The 23,058-nt window shown below is 43.2% G+C and overlaps 1 protein-coding gene across 14 annotated transcripts in view; it reads right to left on the bottom strand.

Moving 5' to 3' along the window:
- Positions 1-23,058, bottom strand: part of setd5 (SET domain containing 5) — a 248,224-nt gene that overhangs the window by 197,527 nt on the left and 27,639 nt on the right. For 8 of the 14 annotated variants that reach the window (XM_072472824.1, XM_072472838.1, XM_072472839.1 and 5 more), the window contains exon 2: positions 7,967-7,989. The exons of the other annotated variants lie outside the window; for them this stretch is intronic. The gene's annotated coding sequence lies outside the window, so the exon portion shown is untranslated. The remainder of the gene's footprint in view (positions 1-7,966; positions 7,990-23,058) is intronic. 14 annotated transcript variants of the gene reach the window in all.

Below are 23,058 nucleotides of genomic sequence, written 5' to 3'. Positions count from 1 at the left end.
TGTCCCATTGGGCAGACGCAGCATGGGTTCACAAAGGGTAGGTCGTGTCTGACTAATTTGGTAGAATTTTTTGAGGGCGTTACCAGTGCAGTAGATATCGGCGAGCCAATGGATGTGGTATATCTGGATTTCCAGAAAGCCTTTGACAAGGTGCCACACAAAAGGTTGCTGCATGAACTAAAGATGCATGGCATTGAGGGTAAAGTGGTAGCATGGGTAGAGGATTGGTTAACTAACAGAAAGCAGAGAGTGGGGATAAATGGGTGTTTCTCTGGTTGGCAACCTGTAACTAGTGGGGTCCCTCAAGGATCAGTGTTGGGCCCGCAGTTGTTCACAATTTACATAGACGATTTGGAGTTGGGGACCAAGTGCAATGTGTCAAAGTTTGCAGACGACACTAAGATGAGTGGTAAAGCAAAAAGTGCAGAGGATACCGGAAGTCTGCAGAAGGATTTGGATAGGTTAGGTGAATGGGCTAGGGTTTGGCAGATGGAATTCAATGTTGCCAAGTGTGAGGCTATCCATTTTGGGAGGAATAACAGCAGAATGGATTATTATTTAAACGGTAAGATGTTAAAACATGCTGCTGTGCAGAGGGACCTGGGTGTGCTGGTGCACGAGTCGCAAAATGTTGGTGTGCAGGTGAAACAGGTGATTAAGAAGGCTAATCGAGTTTTGTCTTTCGTTGCTAGAGGGATGGAGTTCAAGACTAGTGAGGTTATGCTGCAATTGTATAGGGTGTTGGTGAGGCCGCATCTGGAGTATTGTGTTCAGTTTTGGTCTCCTTACCCGAGAAAGGACATATTGGTACTGGAGGGAGTGCAGAGGAGATTCACTCGGTTGATCCCAGAGTTGAGGGGATTAGATTATGACGAGAGGTTGAGTAGACTGGGACTGTACTCATTGGAGTTTAGAAGGATGCGGGGGGGATCTTATTGAAACATATAAAATTATGAAGGGAATAGATAGGATAGATGCAGGCAGGTTGTTTCCACTGGTCGGGGAAAGCAGAACTAACGGGCATAGCCTCAAAATAAGGGGAAGTAGATTTAGGACGGCGTGTAGGAGGAACTTCTTCACCCAAAGGGTTGTGAATCTCTGGAATTCCTTGCCCAGTGAAGCAATTGAGGCTCCTTCTTTAAACGTTTTTAAGAAAAAGATAGATACCTTTCTAAAGAATAAAGGGATTCGGGGATATGGTGTACGGGCCGGAGAGTGGAGCTGAGTCCACAAAGATCAGCCATGATCTCATTAAATGGCGGAGCAGGCTCGAGGGGCCAGATGGCCTACTCCTGTTCCTAGTTCTTATGTTCTTATGTACTTGCAACTGAGTCAAAAGCTAATAACCTCAAGTCCCATTTTTAAAAATTCATTTATGGGATGCAGGCATCGCTGACCAGACCAACATTTATTATCCATCCCTAATTGTCCTCGAGAAGGTGGTGGTGCGTTGCCTTCTTGAACCGCTGCAGTCCGAGGTGCAGGTACATCCGCAGTGCCGTTAGGGAGGGAGTTCTAGTATTTTGACCCAGCGACAGTGAAGAAACGACAATATATTTCCAAGTCAGGATGGTGAATGGCTTATGGGGAACTTCCAGGTGATGGCGTTCTCATGTGTCTGCTGCCCTTGTCCTTCTAGATGTTAGTGGTCGTGGATTTGGAAGTTACTGTCTTAGGAGGCTGGATGAGTTTCTGCAGTGCACCTTGAAGATGGTACACATCGCTGCCGCTATCTTGTCAGCAGTGGAGAGATTGATGTTTGTGAAAGGGGTAGCAACCAAGTGAGTTGGACGGTGTCAAGCTTTGTCCTAGACGATGTCAAGCATCTTGAGTGTTGTTGCAGCTGCACTCATCCAGATAAGTGAAGAATATTCCAGTACACTCTTGATTTGTGTCTTGTAGATGGTGGACAGGCTTTGGGGACAGAAGAGGAGTTACTTGCTGCAGGATTCCTAGACTTTGACCTGATCCGATAGCCACAGGTTTCATAAGGATAGTCTTGTTCAGTTTCTGGTCAATTGTAACCCCCAGGATGCTAATAGTGGGGGGTAGGGAGGATTCAGCAATGGTGATACCATTGAATGTCATGGGGAAATGGTTAGATTTTCTCTTGTTGGAGATCGTCTTTGCCTGGCACTTGTGTGACATGAATGTTACTGCCACTTGTCAGCCCTAGCCTGGATAGAATCCATATTTTACTGCATTTAGCCATGGGCTGCTTCAATATCTGAGGAGTCGCGAATGGTACACATTGTGCAGTCATCAGTGAACATCCCCACTTCTGACCTTATGATAGAAGGAGGTCATGGATGAAGCAGCTGAAGATGGTTGGGCCTATGACACTACCCTGAAGAATTCCTGCAGTGAAGTCCTGGAGCTGAGATGATTGACCTCCAACCACTACAGCCATCTTCCTTTTTTCCAGGTATGACTCCAACTAAAGGATATTTTCCCCCGATTCCCATTGATTCCAGTTTTGTTCGGGCTCCTTGATGCCATACTTGGTCAAATGCTGCCTTGATGCCAAGTGCAATCACTCTCACCTCTGGCGTTCAGCTCTTTTGTCCATGTTTGAACTAAAGCTGTAATGAGGTCAGGAGCTGAGTGACCTTGGCGGAACCCAAACTGAGTGTCCATGAGCAGGTTATTGCTGAGTAAGTTTCTCATGATAGCGCTGATGATCCCTTCATCACTTTACTGATGATCGAGTGTAGACTGATGGGATGGTAATTGGCTGGGTTAGATTTGCCCTGTTTCTTGTGTACAGGACCTACCTGGACAATTTTCCATATTGCTGGTAAGATGTCAGTGTTGTAGCTGTCTGGAACAGCTTGGCTAGGAAGACGGCAAGTTCTGGAGCACAAGTCTTCAGTCCTATTGTAGGCATGTTGTTCAGGACCCACAGCCTTTGCAGTATCCAGTGCCTTCAGCCGTTTCTTGCTATCACATGGACTGAATCGAATTGGCTGAAGACTGACATCTGTGATGCTGGGAACCTCCGAAGGAAGTAGAGATGGATCATCCACTCGGGACTTCTGGCTGAACATTGTTGCAAATGCTTCAGGATTATCTTTTGCACTGAGGTGCTAGGCTCCTCCATCATTGATGGGGATATATGTGGAGCCTCCTCCTTCAGTGAGTTGTTTAATTGTCCACCACCACTCCTGTCTGAATGTTGCAGGACCACAAGAGCTTGGATATGATCCTTTGGTTGTGGGATCGTTTAGCTCTGTCTATTGCTTACTGCTTATGTTGTTTGACATGCAAGTAGTCCTGTGTTGTACCTTCACCTGGTTGACAACTCATTTTTAGGTTTGCCTCGTGTTACTTGGTTACCTGGGATGTGAAAACATATGGTTTAGGTTGATCCTCTAGTCTGATACTGAAGTCTGGTTAAATTACTGGAGGTGCCATCCTCTGCAGGAAACAGTTTGGTTCAAGCACATACTAATTAACCAATGGCATTTTTCTACGTGCAGAGACTTGTGTATTCTTCTCAACTTCCACTAATTGAAATTACTCACTCATTCTCACAGCTATTGGTCAAAATTTGTTTAATGACAGTCCTATGAAGCACATTGGGATGATTTACTACATTAAGAGTGCAATATAATCTTTTATTATTGTCACAAGTAGGCTTACATTTACACTGCTATGAGGTTACTGTGAAAATCCCCTAGTCGCCACACTCTGGCGCCTGGTCGGGTATACGGAGGGAGAATTCAGAACGTCCAGTTCACCTGACAAGCACGTCTTTCGGGACTTGTGGGAGGAAACTGCAGCACCCGAAGGAAACCCTCGCAGACACGGGGAGAAATAAATACAAGATGTTATTCATAAGATCATAGATCGGTTACAGCACAGAAGGAGGCTATTCGGCCCATCTTGCCCATACCAGCCCAAGGACACTCATGTGCCCTTTCTAATCCCACATTCCTGCACCCGGTCCATAGTCTTGTAGCGTAAAGCACATAAGGTGCAGATCTGGGTACTTTTTTTTTTAAAGTTTAGAGTCTCTGCCTCCACCACCAACCCGGGCAGCAAATTCCAGACTCCCACCAGCCTCTGTGTAAAAAAGGTTCTTCCTCATGTCCCCTCCACACCTTCTGCCACTTATCTTGAATCTATGTTCCCTGGTTCTAGAATTCACCACCAAGGGAAACAATTTTATCCTGCCCACCCTATCTCTCCCCCTCATAATTTTGTACACCTCAATTAAGTCACCCCCTCAGCCTTCTTTGTTCCAAAGAAAATAACTCCAACGTATCCAATCTCTCCTTGTAGCTACTTTTCTAGCTCTGATAACATTCTTGTAAACTTGTTGTATGAATCTTATTAAGAGTGTAACCATAGAATCTTACGACACAACTTAGCAGTTCAGACCATTCTGTGCCAACTGATCCTATTCCCCTGTTCATTTCTCATTGCCTTACAAATATTTCCTTTTTAAGGATATTGAATTTCCTTTTGAAAGTTACTACCTGCATTAAATTTGTTTCCACTTCACTTTCAGATAGTGCATTGCAGATCATACATCCTGCAAAACTAAATTTGCATCTCTCCTGGCTCTTTTGCCAATTTTCTTTAATCTCTGGTTAACCACTCACCCACCATAATAAATAAGGGCATACAATTTCCAATCAATGTCCTTCAATTTTGAACATCTCTATTAGAAACCTTTTGACCTCACAGTTCGAGGCAGAGCAGCCCCAGCTTCCCCAGTATCTCAATAAAACTGAATTTGTTCATTCCTGGTGCCATTCTATTACTATTATATCTCCTATGCATCCTCTCCATAGACTTCCCAAAGCATGGTGCCCAGAATTGGACATAGTACTCCAGCTAAGTTCTAACCGGTGATTTAACCGGCAGATTTAGCATAACCTGCTTGTTTTTATACACTGTGCCTCTATTTATAAAGCAGAGGATTGTTTTTAGCAAATGTTCAGCACTTCCAAGGTTTGTATCTATGAACCCCAGATCTCTGTTCCGGTGTCCCCTTTAAAATTGTAACATATCTCCGTGTCTGCATGGGTTTCACCCCCACAACCCAAAGATGTGCAGGTTAGATGGATTGGCCACGTTAAATTGCCCCTTAATTGGGGAAAAAAATAATTGGGTACTCTAAATTGATTTGAAAAAATAAATAAAATTGTAACATATAGTTCATATTCCCTCTCCTCATGTTTCCTCGCAAAATGACTTTCACATTCACATACATAACTGCAATGATTTATGGTAGAGAAAATATTTTCGGATATTTCGGAGACTTGATACGCATTAAACAAACACAGGTTCTTTGTTTTACCTTCGAATTAACATAATGGCTTCAGACATATTTTAATTTTGACTATATTGGGCGCAGCACGGTGGCGTAGTGGGTTAGCCCTGATGCCTCGCGGCGCCGAGGTCCCAGGTTCGATCCCAACTCTGGGTCACTGTACTTGTGGAGTTTGCACATTCTCCCCGTGTCTGTGTGGGTTTCGCCCCCACAACCCAAAAGATGTGCAGGTTAGGTGGATTGGCCACGCTAAATTGCCCCTTAATTGGAAAAAATCAATTGAATACTCTAAATTTATAAAAAATAAAAATAAATAAAAAATCAATCAAGTTGGAAGCATAGGGCGGCATGTGGTGCAGTGGTTAGCACTGGGACTGCGGCGCTGAGGACCCAGGTTCGAATCCCGCCCCTGGGTCACTGTCCGTGTGGAGTTTGCACATTCTCCCCGTGTCTGCGTGGGTTTCACCCCCACAACCCAAAGATGTGCTGGTTAGGTGGATTGGCCACGCTAAATTGCCCCTTAATTGGAAAAGAAAAATAATTGGCTACTCTAAATTTATAGAAAAAAAAAGTTGGAAGCGTAAATATCAGCCTTCAAAGCACTAGTTTCATTTCAGCAACTTAACCACTGCATATGCTGAACCCATGCAAAAGTATGTCTGCAAGTGAGCCCATTTTAAGAGAAATTTCAAGTCGGGTAAAAGCCACAACACACTGATAGACAAAGACCCCTTCTAGTATATTTCTATCTTACCAGCATTAATCAGTTAACACTTCACAATCACTTCTCCAGATTAGCAGGAAATAATCAGCAGCAGGAACTCATTCAACAGATAAAATGTATTAGCCCTGAATTGAATCTTTATCTTGACAATATTTCACAAAAGGTGACCCCAGTAGATAGGTTGATGGCAAGAGAGGCTATGGCCTGGATAGCAATAGAATCCACAAATGAAGGTCAGATACCTAATCTGCCTCACCAGAAAATGTATACCGCAAACATTCCTCTCATCTACACTAACTCAAACTACAACTCTTATATAAATTAGATAGAGGTGGTTCTATTATCTCAGATGAATGATTTCAAAACTTTTGTTTTTGGCAATCCAATCAATATTGACAAACTCCTGAAGGTGCTCTGTCCTATCATAATGTCAACTAACCGAAGGAAACAATGCTATCATTCCAGTAAATGCCTTTTTTTACATTGTATTTGACTTAATAGGTGTTATTTTTGTTGCTATTTACAGAGTTCTGATGTTGGACAGGAATCTAATATCACACACACACTGCCCAAGATCCTGGGATCCCAGGTTATGCGCTAGCTTAATTTCATGTATTATTTATGCAACTTCAGTTTCTAATAGAACTATCAAATCGGAACAAGCACCGATTACGAACAGTTATAGGAACAAAGGACCCAAGGGCAGGAAGAGGCCAATTGGCCCTTCGATCCAGCTCTGTCATTTGGTAAGATCATGGCTGATATGCCTTGGTTGCAATTCCATTTGCTTGTCTGCCCTTGTCTATCAAAAAATGATTTAACTCAACTTTGAATAAATTCACTGACCCAGCCGCCCCTCCCCGCCCCCATCCCCTGTTTTCTGTTAAAGAGAATTCCATATATTAACAACCCACTGAGAGAAAAAAATGTTTTCTCATCTCCATCTTATTCTTAAAGCTGTTCCCCCCCAGTTCTAGTCTCCCCATCAATAATCTCGCCATCAGTCTGGAGTTCTAAGTATAGCACAAGATCTAAAAGGAATTATAAGGTTCTTGAGGAGTGAAAGTAGGACAGGCCACAGGCAACAATAAGTAATTAACATCCTTTTTAATCGGATTCCAGAAACAGGCCTGCATCAAAGTAATATAGTCTGGATCGGGATACTTAAGATGGTTGTGCTGACCAGTTTGCAGGTAACACTGTGAAATCAAGACAGTAAAAGCCCTGTGATACCATGTTGTTCTAGGTAGCTGCCATATTTGTAACATTTTATGCGAGAAATCCCCAACGGAATATTGGCCCCTGAAGCTGCCATGTCGTTAGAATGGCCTCTTAACCTTTCTACTATTCCTTGCTAGCAAAAATCCTACTACCCAATTCACTAACCTTTCCTTACTGATGGATTACAAAGCAAGTAATTCCTTAGACTGCACTATGAAAAAAAGCTAAAATGCCCTGCATACATCTTCTCAACAGAAAACATGTGTGGGAACAGAATTTCATTAACGTAACCTCTTGGGATAAATTAAACTCTTGATATTATTTCCAATATAACAGTTTACCCAAGTACTGGCTAACCAAGATAAGGTAACCATGAAGTTCACTAATTTTATATGTGGATATGAGTGCTAACAGCGCAAGTTGTCTTTGTGCATGAAAACATAAGGTCAAATCATTTACACATTACCTTGCTCAGAGCAAGGTTCAAATCCCATACAGGAATTTGGGACAGTTTAGCCTTATACCAATCTAAACTCTATACGGTACAGACCAAATCCCACAGTAGAGGTGGATTAACGGTTAAAATAATTGGCACAAAAATTCTGAAAAACTGACATTTTTGGTTGAAGATTCTATTTAAATCGGAATAAATTGATGAAATTTCACACAATAACAAAGATTTGGCTGTAGGCCTAACACCAAGACATTGAATTGTTAATTCTTAAGAGTTGAAACCTTACCATATGCCAGCGAGTTTCTGCCCCTGGAGGAAGAAAGCAAAGTTTGGTTCAGCTGTGCTTTCAAGAGCCAAACAATCAAAACATAAATCACAATTATATCTGATTCCCCATCTGCGAAGAATCCAGAGAAACCAACTAATGCTCAGAAATGTAGGCCCCAAAACCAAGCTTTCTCCATCCAATAAGGCTTTATTGAGATGCAAATTTTATAAATGATCTGAGCCAATCGGTTCATAGAGTTTATTTATGTAGCAGGACCCAATCCTCCTACATGATCCAAAATTGTTTCTTGTACTGTTCCAAGCTAGAGTACACTATTGCTTTTTCATTATGTTCTTAGTTACTAGAAATCTTCCCTTCAGCTACCACCCTCTATGCCTCCAACATAGTTCAAAAAGCTGTTGGAAAAGGTACCATCAGTGTGGGGCTGTTTATGCAGTACAAGGAAACAAGTGCTTTGCCAGAAGTAACAAAAGACTTGCATTACCTCAAGATGTCCCAATGTGCTTTATAGCTACTGAACTGTAGTCACTGCTGCAAGCACCCCAAACAGCAATGAGATAATGACAAGAGAATGTTTTATTGATATTGATTGAGGGATAAATATTGGACAAAAGAATAGACATAACTTTACTGCTCCTTTTCAAAATGTTTACTATTTATCAGAGAGAGCAAATAGGTCCTCAGTTTAACACCTTATCTCAAGTCAGCGCCTCCGACAGTGTAGTACTCCCTCAGTTCTGCACCAAAATGCCAGCTTAAATTTTAGTGCTGAAGTCTCTGGTGTGGGACTGGAGGCAACATCAACTACCACTCTTCAACTATCTGAATATATTCCAACGCGTCTGCTCTCATCATCAATCAATGGCAGTGACCAAAAACATTAATGCTGTAGTTATCGTGATGCTAACAGTGTTTGCTGTTAGGCCACATTTAGAAACCTAAATCGGAGTAGCTTTCTGACTAAATTTTATAATTGGAACTAGTGTAATCAGCTTCATGGGAAGCCGATGCCATTGCAGCCTGGGAGTTAATGCAAAACACAGTTTAATGATCCATTTTCAGAATGCTCCCGAGAGCTTACCAGAACCAAATTATTTTCCTTATGTTGTGCCTATTGGGAAACTACAATTTAGAAGTCTCTGCTGGATCAATGAATTTGGAATATTCTCATTGAAAGAATGGTTTTTCAGTAGTTTAAGACAAGTGATGGAATTGTACAAGTTCTATAATTTAATAGGAAACAAAATACAGGTAGCATTCAATATGTTTCTCAGCTATGGTAAACTTCTGTTCGGAGAGGATTATTTTGCTTTCACTCATGTCAGCTGTAAAATGCCCCAAGTGTTACTTTTGTCTGGGGCCCTGTGCTTATTATTCCCATGGCTCCACAGCAAATCTCACAATGCATAATTAGTATGCTACGAAGTGAAAAGAAACTGGTGCTCTCACTTCAGCACCCAGAATTTTCCAAAGCACAAAGATCCAAAATTGAACCACCATTAACATTATTCTCTCCTCCACTAGCGAAGTTTGTGTCATGTTACTCTCCTCATAAGGGAACGAAGGAGGCTACAGGCGGAGTTTGGCCTGTTAACCACAGGGAGGGCGGTAGAGCAGCTGAGGAAGGCGAGTGGGGCGATCTATGAGCATGGGGAGAAGGCCAGCAGAAGGCTTGCACAGCAGCTTAGAAAGAGGGAGGTAGCCAGGGAGATAGGGAAAGTAAAGGATGGGGACGGGAGCCTGGTTGAATAAGGCGTTCAAGGAGTTTTATAGTAGGCTGTATGGGTCGGAACCTCCAGCGGGGCCGGAGGAGATGAGGCACTTCTTGGGGGGGCTGAATTTCCCGAAGGTGGATGGGGGGGCTGGTAGAAGGGCCCGATCGGGTTGGAAGAGACAGTGGAGGGTCTGAAGGCTATGCAGTCGGGTAAAGCCCCGGGGCCGGACAGGTACCCAGTGGAGTTCTACAAAAAGTTCCCTGGGATATTGGGGCCGATGTTAATGAGGACATTCAATGAGGCAAGGGAGCGTGGGGTGCTTCCCCCGACGATGTCACAGGCCACAATCTCATTGATCCTGAAGCGGGACAAGGACCCGGAGCTGTGTGGGTCCTTTAGGCCGATATCCCTATTGAATGTGGACACCAAACTGCTGGCCAAAATCTTGTCCTCTAGGATTGAGGATTACGTTCCAAACGTTATTGGGGAGGACCAGACAGGGTTTGTTAAGGGAAGGAGCTGGTGGCCAATGTAAGAAGTTTGTTAAATGTGATCATGATGCCCCCGGAAGGTAGGGGGGTGGAGGTAGTGGTCGCAATGGACACAGAGAAGGCTTTTGATCGGGTAGAATGAGAATATCTGTGGGAGGTACTGGGACGGTTCGGATTTGGGCGGGGCTTTATTGACTGGGTCAGGTTGTTGCATCAGGCTCCTGTTGCGAGCGTACGGACGAATAGGACAACATCGGACTATTTTAGGCTGCATCGGGGGACGAGGGATGCCCCCTCTCCCCACTGTTGTTCGCTTTAGCAATAGAGCCGCTGGCAATTGCGCTGAGAGCCTCAAGGGGCTGGAAGGGCTGGTGGGGGGGGGGGGGGGGGGGGGGGGTGGGGGAGTGGAACACAGAGTCTCGCTTTATGCAGATGACCTGCTCCTGTATGTATCAGACCAATTAGAGGGGATGGAAGAAATTATGAGGATTCTGGGGGAATTCGGCCAGCTTTCAGGGTATAAACTAAATATGGGGAAAAGTGAGCTTTTTTCCGGTCCAGGCAAGGGGGCAGGCGAGGCAACGGGGTTAACTGCCGTTTAGAGTGGTAGGGGGAAGCTTTCGGTACCTAGGCATCCAGGTGCCGCGGGAATGGGAACGGCTGCACAAGCTAAATCTGGCCTGACTAGTAGACCAAACGAAGGACGATTTTCGGAGATGGGACGCACTCCCGTTGTTACTAGCTGGGAGGGTGCAGACAAGTGAAAATGATGGTCCTCCCGAGATTCCTGTTTGTGTTTCAGTCTCCCCCATCTTTATTCTGCGGTCCTTTTTAAACGGGTCAATAAGGTAATCACTGGCTTTGTATGGGCGGGCAAGACCCCGCGAGTAAAAAAGGGGATGCTTGAGCGGAGCCGGGGATAGGGCGGGCTGGCGCTGCCGAACTTCAGTAATTACTATTGGGCAGTGAACATAGCCATGATCAGGGAGTGGGTGGTGGTGGTGTGTGTGTGTGTGGTTGGGGGGGGGGGGGGGGGGGGGGGGGTCGGTCGGTATGGGAGCGTGTGGAAGCGGCTTCATGCAAGGGCACCAGCTTGGGGGGAGTTGATAACAGCACCTCTGCCATTCCTGCCGGCACGGTACTCCACCAGCCCCGTGGTGGTGGCGGCCCTGAGGGTCTGGGGGAAATGGAGGAGGCACGTGGGAGCGGATGGAGCATCGGTGTGGTCTCCAACCTGTAATAATCACCGGATTGCCCCGGGAAGGATGAGGGGAGGGTTTCAGAGATGGCAGAGAGCAGGGATTGAGAGGATGGGGGATATGTTTATAGAGAGGAGCTTTCCTAGCCTGAGGGAACTGGAGGAGAAATTTGGATTGGCGAGGGGAAACAAATTTAGGTACCTGCAGGTGCGGGACTTCCTACGCAGGCAGGTTTCAACCTTCTCTACCACCAAGGGGGATACAGGACAGGGTAGTTTCTAGAGTGTGGGTGGGAGAATGGAGGGTCTCTGACATTTACAAGGAACTCATGGGGTAAGAGGAGATGCAGACCGAGGAGCTGAAGGGCATGTGGGAAGAGGAGTTGGGAGGAGAGATAGAGGATGGTCTCTGGGCGGACTCGTTGAGTAGAGTCAACGCATCCACAACATGTGCCATGCTCAGCCTGATACAATTCGAGGTCGTTCACCGGACTCACATGGCAGTGGCCCGGATGAGCAGGTTCTTTGGGGTAGAAGATAGGTGCGCAAGGTGTGCGGGAGGGCCAGCGAACCATGTCCACATGTTCTGTACATGCTCAAATGGGGATTCTGGCAGGGGTTTGCAGATGTCATGTCCACGGTGTTAAAAACAAGGGTGGCACCGAATCCAGAGGTGGTGATTTTCGGAGTGTCGGCAGATCCGGGAATCCAGGAGGAGAAAGAGACAGACGTTCTGGCCTTTGCTTCCCTGGTAGCCTGGAGACGGATATTATTAGCTTGGAGGAACTCAAAGCCCCTGAAGTCAGAGACCTGGCTACCTGACATGGCTAGCTTTCTCTGCTTGGAGAAAATCAAGTTCGCCTTGAGAGGGTCAATGTTAGGGTTCGCCCGGAGGTGGCAGCCGTTCGTCGACTTCTTTCCGGAAAATTAACCGTCAGCAGAAGGGGGTTAGCTTAGTTCAGAGTAGGGGGTTAGTAAAGGTGGGACCTGTAAGGGAGGAAGACGGCTTTTGCACTATGTTTATAAATTCATGTGCATTGTTTATTTTGTTGTTGTTGTAAAACCATAAATACCTCAATAAACTGTTTATATAAAAAAAAACAGAAAATGCTGGATAAAGTCAGCAGGTCTGGCAGCATCTGTAGAGCGAGACAGAGTTAATGTCTCAGGTCTAAATGACCCTTCTACAAAACAGGTTATATGTTTGATCTATATAAGGTTTACCTCAAAGGGCAAAGCTTAGGGGGATAGATTTTATTTATTTCCCTCTCTTGCGGGATTTGAGCACGTTAACTGGGTTGACACTTTATGCAATTTAGACTCAGTACTGCATTCTGAGGTGTTATCCTCTAGGCACAAGGCCAAGAGCCCATCTGTCAGTTCAGGGAATGCTAAAGATTCCACAGTTTATTCAAAAGTGAAACGGTCTCCCTATCATGATTAATATTCCTTACTCAATCAACCAGCACCAGCAAAAAGAGGGGCACTGAACTAAAACTTATTGTTCTTTGTGGAATGTTTTTGTGCACGATGTTGGTGTTTCATCTATTCGACAATAGTTACTGCACTACAAAGTAAGCAAGATAAAAGTAAAGCAGATTTGCATTTAAATTGTGTCATTCATGGTCTGAAGTTAAAAAAAGACTTGCAATAACAGCTTTCATAACCTCAAGGCATTCTAAAACACTTAACAGCCAATGAAGTACTTTTGAAGTGTATTCATTGTTGTAATGTCGGAATTGTGACAGCCAATTTGTGCACAGCAAGCTCCCACCAACAGCAAATGTCTTAATGACCAGATAATCTGCTGTAGGGGTGTTGATTAAGTCAATTACTGGGTACAATCTCATGGCTCTTCAATGCACTCCTGGAGCTGAAATATCTCCCTTCTATATGGGAGACCTGCATCTATACAGCGCCTTTCACAACCACAGGATATCTCAAAGCATTTTACAGCCAGTGAAGTACTTTTTTTGAATTGTAGTCTCTCACCACTATTCTCAAAGTATAATTTGACTTATACTTTAGTCTGTTTAGTCCATAGCTAGGTCAACACCAACCTCTTGAGCTCATGTTTTTCCCATTTTTGCTTTCTAGGTGCCATACTTTATGCTCATCTGCCATTGTTGTTGACTTATATATTTTATCCAACTGATCTCCAAATCCACAGCTTGTTCTAGTTTGGTATCTGCTGCAAATAGACCAATTTCCATAAAGTTTTAGAATCAAAGTCATCTATATAAATTAGAACTGAGCTGTCTTCTGCAAATCCACAGCATGTTCTTGTTTGGTACCTGCTGCAAATTTGAACAATTTTCATAAAGTTTTAGAATCAAAGTCATCCAAATAAATTAGAAATTACAGTTTTCCCAACACTGTACACTGGGGCATGCCACTCAGTGCTCGCTGCTCCCCACAATCAAACATAACTACTCTAAGAAGCATTCATCATGATCCCAAAACAGTCCATAATATAGAATTATTTTTGAAGTGTGTTCAATGTCAGTAGGCAAACGTGGCAGTCACTTCCAGCACTACGAGGCCTCACATATCAATGAACTAGATGATCAGCTATTCTCTTTGAGTTTGTTAGTTGTGCAACGAATGTTGGCCAGGGAAATATTATCTGCACTACTCAAAATATTGCTACGGTATGTTTTAAACAGACAAAAAACACCTCAGTTTAACAACAAAATGATATATTGCACATGAAGCATTCGTGAATATTTGAGACACATCTATGTCATTTATTTATCTACAGTAGGAAAAGAGAGACCTTTGGGTCCATGTAGATGGAGTTTGAAGATGGCAGGCCATATTGAGAGAGTGATTAGCAAAGCACATATGATCTTGGGCTTCATTTTAAAAAGGCACAAGAGCACAAAAGCACGGAAGCTCTGCTGAACTTTTATAAAGTTCTGGTTAGAGCATTGCATTCAGTTCTGGTCACTACACTTTAGGAAGAATGTGAGAGTTCTTGAACAATTGCAGAAGCTATTTACCCAAATGATTTCAGGAATGGGATATTTTGGCTTCAAAGTTAAGTCGAAGCTGGGGTTGTTCTCGGAGCATAGGAAATTGAGGGGAGATTTGACGAGAGCAGGACAGGTTTGGATAAGGTAGACAAAGAAATTATAAAGCAAGTCTACATACATGTTACATCATGATAATTGTACCCATATAGATACCATTGGTATGCATCTTTACTTGCATTCAATAAATATCTGTATTGTATTGCCAACCATGGGTTCCTCAGTGTGAAACCAAGCTCAGTATCATATGAATTCTTCTAGTTCCGTCCCCATCACAAGAATAGAACAAATTAGCTGATGAGGCCCATATCTAGACTATTTAAACCCAATTTATTTCATGTTTGATTGTTACTCGCTGGATCTCCATCTTTCCATCTGAAATAATGAAAGCTGCTTAACTGTTCTACCTTTGAAGGCATCCTCATAGAGGCCTTATTCAGAATTTCAAGCTTAATATGAAATGACATGACTGCTAATGCTTTGTAAATGGAAGCTCCTGAAATTGGCCCACTGGAACCAGAACAAAGGTTTTGCTTTTCTGAGTCACGGGCTTATTTCTGATACTGTAGACTTCCATTACTTTAAACTCTTTATTGAAAATTTTTCAAAGCAATTATAAATTCCTCTTGAGTTGCACTGTGTATGTGTGTGCACCTATTCAATAAACTATATCTGGAGGTCAATTCTTTTGTATGGGTACGTGGTACAAATGGAAAACTAACAAGTTATATTCTTCAGAAAAAATTGTCAATAAGTAGGAGTTTGACCAACTGTGACACAGCTCCTTAAAATATTATTTTCCAACAGTTTACAAACCGTTAGGGCAGGTGTAAAAGCACAACTGGTATGCATTATTTTATTTAAAAACTGCAAATTTGCACTGGACGTGCGTGACCAACCTACTCACAATGACCTTCTTAACTATGAATGAAATGAATTTATTTTAATAGATACCAGCCATCCACAGGTAGCTAGAGATCACTTTCAGTTTTCCATACTCAAAGCAATATTATACATTTCAAATTAATGCTCGGTCATTTTTCTTTTGTTATATGAATTTGACTAAGGCATTAACTTGACGCTAAGCAATGTCCCACAAAACAAAACAAATGCCAGGCCACACTACACTTAAGTCTCCACTAGGCACCAAAAAGCACTTCCCACTCTCCTGCATCTCGCGTCGATAGCTGAAAGCACCACCCCAGAGACACAGAAGATTTCACACCATATTTTGTTTGCAGCACACCCATCTGCGATGGTGATGTGAAGAGCGTAATATATTTTAAAGGGGAAGGGAGAAATCATATCTAAAATTTGAAGAAACATTTCATATTAAACTGAGGCCCAAGCAGAATTTAAAACAAACTAATTGATTTCAATATTTAAAGAAGGGTAAAATAATATATCTTGTGGCTAAAAAATATATAGTGAACAATGCATTCATGTTTTACTTTGGGGACTTCAGTTCCTTCCACAAAGTAATGTTTCCATTTGCCAGCAAAATAAAATGAAACCCAAAGCATCCTCTCTCATGCACAGTATATGATGACCCTATTTTTAGAAATGATGATTGCTGCAGCAATTCAGCAGCTGGTCTAAAGACAGTTTGGCAAAGTAAATCCTGGTGAAATTCAGGTCAGTGTTCCTGGTAAATGCTCACAAACATACGCCTTACAAGGGAGGACATGACACTGGGATGCCATGTTAAACACGGAAAAGATCTGCAGCAACACCAGACACTTCCTTAAACTCTATCTAATACATACCTTGGAATATATTAACTGTGGGAAGATAAAAGAGAAAACAGAAATAAGTATCCAATCTGATATTTTGATTTGTTTCCAATTATTTTACATAACACAATATGAAGATGGTCTTACTGTTCTCCAGAAACTCTGAAATACGCAGAACAGTTTCCTGACACAGTCTTTCTTCAAGGCAAGTCTGGCAAGTCATGTTGCAGCTGTATAGAACCTTAGTTAGGCCACACTTGGAGATAGTGTTCAATTCTGGTCGCCACACTACCAGAAGGATGTGGAGGCTTTAGAGAGGGTGCAGAAGAGATTTACCAGAATGTTGCCTGGTATGGAGGGCATTAGCTATGAGGAGCGGTTGAATAAACTCGGTTTGTTCTCACTGGAACGACGGAGGTTGAGGGGTGACCTGATAGAGGTCTACAAAATTATGAGGGGCATAGACAGAGTGGATAGTCAGAGGCTTTTCCCCAGGGTAGCAGGGTCAATTACTAGGGGGCACAGGTTTAAGGTGAGAGGGGCAAGGTTTACAGTAGATGTACGAGGCATGTTTTTACACAGAGGGTAGTGGGTGCCTGGAACTCGCTACCGGAGGAGGTGGTGGAAGCAGGGACGATAGTGACATTTAAGGGGCATCTTGACAAATACATGAATAAGATGGGAATAGAGGGATACGGACCCAGGAAGTGTAGAAGATTGTAGTTTAGTCGGGCAGCATGGTCGGCACGGGCTTGGGAGGACCGAAGGGCCTGTTCCTGTGCTGTACTTTTCTTTGTTCTTTGTTCTTTGTTCATATGAATTTTAAAGACAGGATTACGCTTTCATCAATCCAAAGTTTGAAAAGTTCTAGTCAGAATAATGCTGGGTAAGATTTCTATTTATTCTGCTTTTGTTTTATATAAACAGAACTATTTGACATTTTGGGAATGAAACTGATTCAAAATTAACAAGATCAAAAAAAATGATTTCAACAATGTGAAGTAATAGCATAGAATCATAGAATTTACAGTACAGAAGGAGGCCATTGGGACAATCAAATCTGCACCACCCATGGAAAGAGCACCCCACTTAAGCTAACACCTCCACCCTTTCCCAGTAACCCCACCTCACCTTTTTGGACACGAAGGGCAATTTAGCATGGCCAATACACCTAACCTACACATCTTTGGACTGTGGGAGGAATCTGAGGCACCCGGAGGAAACCCATGCAGACAAGGAGTTCTGTGCAGACTCCGCTCAGACAGTGATCCATGCCGGGAATCAAACCTGGGACCCTGGAACTGTGAAGCAACTGTGCTACCGTGCCGCCCTATAATGACTAGTACTTAACACAGCACATCTGGATTGTAGAAATTGGGAAGTGTTCAATATAAAGAACAGCAAACTCTTAAAAAATTTGGAAAATAATGAATCACCTACTAAGGCTAGGTTACAAAATTCTGTACGCCTTCAGTTTTGTCAGGCCACCCTCTCTGCTCCTGACAATGGAAACAAGATACCTTCAGTTGGACACATGCAGCTCCTTGGCTTGGTAAATAATAGGCAAATAATGGCAGATAAAAACAAATAAGAGTCGGAACGTCTTTGCAACTTTGATGTTCCACAATACCTACAATCAATGATGGAATTAACTGTAATGTGGTTTTAACAAGCTGCAATGCACAGGGTGTGGTTGAAGCAAATAGTATAAATGCATTTAAGGGGAAGGTAAACATGTGGATGGGGAAAGAGATGAATAGATAGTTACAATGGTGGATATAGATGCGGACAGATGGGAGGAGGGTCCAATTGCTCGAAGAGCATAAAGACATGGACTATTTGGAACAAACGGTTTGCCAATTAATCCAATCTAACATCATAGAATCATTGAATTCCTACAATGCAACAGGAGGCCATTCGGTCCATCGAGTCTGCACCAAACCTGCAAAAAAACCACCCTACCTAAGCCCAATCCCCACCCTTTCCCCGTCACCCCACCTAACATTTTGGACACAAGGGCAATTTAGCATGGCCAATCCACCTCCCCAGCACATCTTTGGACTTTGGAGGAAACCAGAGGTGATATCCTGTTTGTGCCAAAAATACAAAATCTTCAATTGCTGCGCATCAACAGTCTTGTTTGGTTGAAAATGTGAGTAGAAAAATACCATTGGTTAATGACTTAGTGTTACAATCTCATTTTAAGAAGCATCAATGGCAGAACTATGTCCCTATCTGCCTCTGTTCAAATCCAGGGTTAACCATCACATGGAGGACCAGGAAGATTCTGGATTTACCCACTATCACATAGTATAATCCAGAGTTCCTTCTAGTGCCAAACAACTCCACACCTATCATATTGAACCACAGAGTCAAATCCCAGTGTATATGTCCACAAATTCATGTTAAGCAGATCTTTGTGATAGCCGAGGTGACCCCATTCCCATACGAATACACTACATAATCCGATATGCCCACAAACATGGTCTTTGTCAAGAACAATATTTAACTGCCAAATGAAAACACAATAAAATGGTAAAAGTGTGAAAGAGTCTTTATTCAATTTGTTCATGCCTTACAATGGCCTGACCTTGTGAAAGACCAAAGCTTTGCATTGAAAAATGTCAGGAGTTAACTCCGGAAAAACTCTAATGTTTCTTCTGCTCAGTCATTTGTGGACTCTTCAGGGTCATCGGCCTCCTCGGTTGAAGAATGCACTGCATCCATAATTACGTCATCTATTTTTCCTGTCATGCAGCTCCTCGTGTTTCCATGTTTCTCTCTATTTAATTTCCATGTCCACAGGTGAGTGAAAAGTGCCTCACCATCAGATTGGTTGGCCTCAGCCTGCTCCTCCTCGTTCTTGACATCTTGAGGAGCCAATTTCCGATTGACAACCTTTAAACTTTTTCACTGGTTTAGTTATACGGGCTGGCTTTGCACGTCTGTTCGCAGGGCGATGTCGATGTCAAATGATCTCTTGCCCAGCCCTCCAGAATTTTGAGCATGTGTGGTCTGACTCCATTCCGATTAGTCAACGGGGTCATATGACCAGTTTGGCTAATCTGGGGTACCAGTGTGGAATTGGCATCATTCCATGGAACTAACTATTCTGCCAGTGGGAATGGTCGACTAATTTGACATAACCAAATTTTGTGTCATCTGAGTTTGACTCGCTGTGGTCTCACTGTAACTACATTGATATGGACTTTAGAAAGATATTTGTGAAGCCAACTCCTGACCTCACATATACCACAGCAGCTGCAATTCAAACTTACTCAATTCACTAAATCTGGCAAAAATCACAGTGTTTAATTTATATGAACAGGTCCTCTCAGCAAGTCTGTGGGCTGAAATTTCAAGCTGCTTTTGTAACATGGTACCAGATTCCAGAAATGTCTCATGTAGCCAGCTGCCACCTGAAGCTAAATGTACTGGGATGAAGTACAGGTAGTAACCTCAAGAACCCAGTTTCTAAGTGGCTAGCCTCAGTGAATCAATCAGGTGTATCCTCAGGCTGCAAAAGACCTGTGCATCCCAGGACACAAACATAATAAAGAATTCCAGTTGTGCTCCACATATTTGCACAGATAGGGGATTGTTGAACAGGTTAATAAAAAGTGGGCATAAAGTGGGCTTTTTCAAGTTGGCAAGGAGTGAATAGTAGAGTGCTGCAAGGATCAGTGCTGGATCTCAGTTATTTACAGTCTATACTAATGACTTAGATGAAGAGACTAATGATATCAAGCTAAGTGGAAAGGTAAGCTGTGGGCAATACAGAGCGAGGCTGCAAAGAGATATAGTTACAGTAAAGTTGCCATTGTCCCAGATGACCATAGGCTGCTTTCCCCTTCGCGGGGGAGAGCGGACCGGACTGGTGGAGGTTGAACCAGAGGATCACCACACCTCAGGCGAGGGGCAAGTATGAGAAGGCAGCCACTCGTGAATAACCTCAGCCAAGCTGGGAATTGAACCCGCGCTGCTGGCCTTGCTTTGCATCACAAACCAGCTGTCTAGCCCCATGAGCTAAACCGACCCCCAAAGATATAGACAGATTAAATGAGCGGGCAACAATAAGATGGCATATGGAGTACAACAAGAGGATATGTGAAGTATTTGCTTTGGCCATAAGTAAAGAAATGCTGAATAGTTTTTAAAAGGTGAGAAAATATTAAGTGTTGATGTTCAGAGATTTGGCTGTGCTGTTAAAAGGAATGCATACAGGTGCAGCAAGCAAATAGGAAGACAAATGGCATGTTGGGGATTGAAGAACAAGAATAAAGAAGTCTTTTTACTGTTGTACAGGCTTTTGGTGAGGCCGCATTGAAAGCACTGTGTACAGTTTTGGTCTCCACATTTAAGCAAGGATATGTTTGCATTGGAGGTGGTACTGCAAAGGTACACAAAATTTGTCCCTGGGATGAGTGGAGTATCCTGAAAATGAAATGAAATGAAAATCGCTTATTGTCACAAGTAGCTTTCAAATGAAGTTACTGTGAAAAGTCCCTGGTCGCCACATTCCGGCGCCTGTTCAGGGAGGCTGGTACGGGAATTGAACCATGCTGCTGGCCTGCCGTGGTCTGCTTTGAAAGCCAGCGATTTAGCCCTGTGCTAAACAAGCCCCGAGATGAGAGATTGAATAAATTATATTCTCTGGAGTTTAATAGAAAGAGAGAGATGATCTCATTATAATCTACAAAATTAACAGGCTTGATAGGGTGGACACTGAGGAAGTGTTTCTGCGCATTGTAGAATCTAGAACAAGGAACCTAGTTTCAGGATAGATATTCCACTGGTCTCTTGATTCATGCATGATCAGAGCTGAAGATTTTGTATCTCAAGGATGGTCGAGCACAATGGCTGCAGTATGGAAAGAGAGAACGGCACGTTAAAATTCCTGAGCTTTCATACAGCACGCCAGCCTATTCACGGCACTTCAAACCGAACGATAGCAGTTGAAGCATTTCTTCCTCATGAGAACATAAGAACGAGGGGCAGGAGTAGGCCATCTGGCCCCTCGAGCCTGCTCCACCATTCAATGAGATCATGGCTGATCTTTTGTGGGCTCAGCTCCACTTTCCGGCCCGAATACCATAACCCTTAATCCCTTTATTCTTCAAAAAACTATCTATCTTTATCTTAAAAACATTTAATGAAGGAGCCTCAACTGCTTCACTGAGCAAAGAATTCCAGAGATTCACAACCCTTTGGGTGAAGAAGTTCCTCCTAAGCTCAGTCCTAAATCTACTTCCCCTTACTTTGAGGCTATGCCCCCTCGTTCTCCTTTCACCTGCCAGTGGAAACAACCTGCCCGCATCTATCCTATCTATTCCCTTCATAATTGTATATGTTTCTATAAGATCCCCCCGCATCCTTCTAAATTCCAATGAGTACAGTCCCAGTCTACTCAACCTCTCCTGTAATCCAACCCCTTCAGGTGTGGGATTAACCTAGTGAATCTCCTCTGCACACCCTCCAGTGCCAGTATAACCTTTCTCAGGTAAGGAGACCAAAATTGAACACAATACTCCAGGTGTGGCCTCACTAACACCTTATACAATTGCAGCATAATCTCCCTAGTCTTAAACTCCATCCCTCTAGCAATGAAGGACAAAACTCCATTTGCCTTCTTAATCACCTGTTGCACCTGTAAACCAACTTTTTGAGACTCATGCATTAGCACACCCAGGTCTCTGCACAGCAGCATGTTTTAACATTTTATCATTTAAATAATAATCCCTTTTGCTGTTATTCCTACCAAAATGGATAATCTCACATTTGTCAACATTTGTATTCCATCTGCCAGACGCTAGCCCATTAATTTAACCTATCCAAATCCCTCTGCAGACTTCCGGTATCCTCTGCACTTTTTGCTTTACCACTCATCTTAGTGTCGTCTGCAAACATGGACACATTGCACTTGGTCCCCAACTCCAAATCATCTATGTAAATTGTGAACAATTGTGGGCCCAACACTGATCCCTGAGGGACACCACTAGCTACTGATTGGCAACCAGAGAAACACCCATTAATCCCCACTCTTTCTATTAATTAACCAATCCTCAATCCAGGATACTACTTTACCCTTAACGTCACACATCTTTATCTTCTGCAGCAACCTTTTGTGTGGCACCTTGTCAAAAGCTTTCTGGAAATCCAGATATACCACATCCATTGGCTCCCCGTTGTCAACCGCACTGGTAATGTCCTCAAAACATTCCACTAAATTAGTTAGGCACGACCTGCCCTGTATGAACCCATGCTGCGTCTGCCCAATGGGACAATTTCCATCCAGATGCCTCGCTATTTCTTCCTTGATGATAGATTCCAGCATCTTCCCTACTACCGAAGTTAAGCTAACTGGCCTATAATTACCCGCTTTTTGCCTACCTCCTTTTTTAAACAGTGGTGTCACGTTTGCTAATTTCCAATCCGCCGGGACCACCCCAGAGTCTAGTGAATTTTGGTAAATTATCACGAGTGCATTTGCAATTTCCCTAGCTATCTCTTTTAGCACTCTGGGATGCATTCCATCAGGGCCAGGAGACTGGTCTACCTTTAGCCCCATTAGCTTGCCCATCACTACCTCGTTAGTGATAACAATCATCTCAAGGTCCTCACCTGTCATAGCCTCATTTCCATCAATCACTGGCATGTTATTTGTGCCTTCTACTGTGAAGACCGACCCAAAAAACCTGTTCAGTTCCTCAGCCATTTCCTCATCTCCCATTATTAAATCTCCCTTCTCATCCTCTAAAGGACCAATATTTACCTTAGCCATTCTTTTTTGTTTTATATATTTGTAGAAGCTTTTACTATCTGTTTTTATATTCTGAGCAAGTTTACTCTCATAATCGATCTTACTCTTCTTTATAGCTTTTTTAGTAGCTTTCTGTTGCCCCCTAAAGATTTCCCAGTCC

Source organism: Scyliorhinus torazame, chromosome 13 (genome assembly GCF_047496885.1).
Source record: "Scyliorhinus torazame isolate Kashiwa2021f chromosome 13, sScyTor2.1, whole genome shotgun sequence".
Taxonomy (NCBI): Eukaryota; Metazoa; Chordata; class Chondrichthyes; order Carcharhiniformes; family Scyliorhinidae; genus Scyliorhinus; species Scyliorhinus torazame.
This window is presented reverse-complemented; position numbering and strand designations above follow the sequence as displayed.